The 1,331-nt window shown below is 56.5% G+C and overlaps 1 protein-coding gene across 1 annotated transcript in view; it reads left to right on the plus strand.

Moving 5' to 3' along the window:
• Nucleotides 1-1,331, plus strand: part of LOC113214399 (UDP-GlcNAc:betaGal beta-1,3-N-acetylglucosaminyltransferase 9) — a 72,440-nt gene that overhangs the window by 49,507 nt on the left and 21,602 nt on the right. The gene's annotated exons all lie outside the window — the stretch shown is intronic.

The raw sequence follows: 1,331 nt of genomic DNA on the forward strand, positions 1-1,331 counted from the left end.
GAGAGAGAGAGAGAAGAGACAGGAGAGAGAGAGAGAGAGAGAGAGAGAGAGAGAGAGAGAGACGCTCGTCGGAACGCTCCAATCAGGGCCATTCTTCACAACTCCCTGCTGCCTCCAGAAAGAAGTTAGACCCAAACTGACGCTATTTCACACACTCGGCCGCCGGAAGCTCGTCCCTCCCCTCGCCCTTCCACATCCGTTCTGGCCCCTCCTCCGCCACCCCTATCTCTCTTCTCCAGCCCCTCACTCGTCCACTTCCTTCAGCACTTCCATTAGCAACATGGCTGCGCCACATCGAAAAGAGCACGAGTCCAGAGGAGCAGGACTTTTTCGCCACGCCGCAGAATAGAAGGTATCGGATCGACCGACCGCGTGATCGCAGGGGTCCGTGACTTAACATACAATAAGCACCTCATAAAGTTTTGTTAACCATTAATGCTAAAACCTATAACGTCTTGCATGACACTTAACAAGATACAAAAATAACAAATAAATTTACAAAAATAAGTAATAATAGCAAACGTGGTGCTCGGCACGGTTCTCAGTACGGGGGCGGTCAGCACTAGCAAGACGGCGACGCTCAGCACGGCGGCGCTCTGAAGCTCGAAGCTCGGAAGCGGTTAGCGCTCAGCAGAGCGGATAACAGCGCGCCCGCTCCGCTAGCCCCCGGCGCCCCCGGCCGGCGCACACAGTGCGAGTGGAAATAGGGTTAGACCCGGGGGCTGAAAGCTGTCTGGGGCCGTTACCCGCGCCGGGATGGCTCCACGGGAAGGTACCTGCAGCCGAGCGGAGGGTGGCGGCGTCGCCTCCGTCATCGCCAGGGCCGGGCGAACTGTGCCTGCACTGTGAAAACCGAGAGGGCAGCAACCCTTACTATTGCCTTGGGATCGTCCGATAGTCCAAAAAGTGCGTCCGTTTTTTTTTCTCCAGTCATTTGGAGTCATTCGGCAGACTACGGGACGGGGGGCTGCTCAGCGCCTGCGAGACTCGGGGTAGGCCAGCCCGCAGTACACACATGCACTGCAGGGCAGATGTTGCCTACCCAACAGGCGCTCTGAGAGCTTCGCAGAGGCTAAACGTGTGGCAGATTAGTAACGGCCAATGGCGGGCGGACGTACTTTTTGCTCTCTCTCTCTCTCGCTCTTTTTGGGTAGTGTGGCAATACACCACTTTCTCGCCCAAGTGACTTGGGCGAGAAAGATGACTCCCACGTTTACAGTGAGTTTCTTTTGCGCCTGTCGTGTGGCAGCTGGAGCGTCCTCTAGTAGGGTACAGCCCCGCTGTTGTGCGTATGAGTCTAATCGCACGGAACTGTCTCATGCACGCCCCAC

This window comes from Frankliniella occidentalis, unplaced genomic scaffold (assembly GCF_000697945.3).
Source record: "Frankliniella occidentalis isolate FOCC.00 unplaced genomic scaffold, Focc_3.1 Scaffold5, whole genome shotgun sequence".
In the NCBI taxonomy this organism is placed as follows: Eukaryota; Metazoa; Arthropoda; class Insecta; order Thysanoptera; family Thripidae; genus Frankliniella; species Frankliniella occidentalis.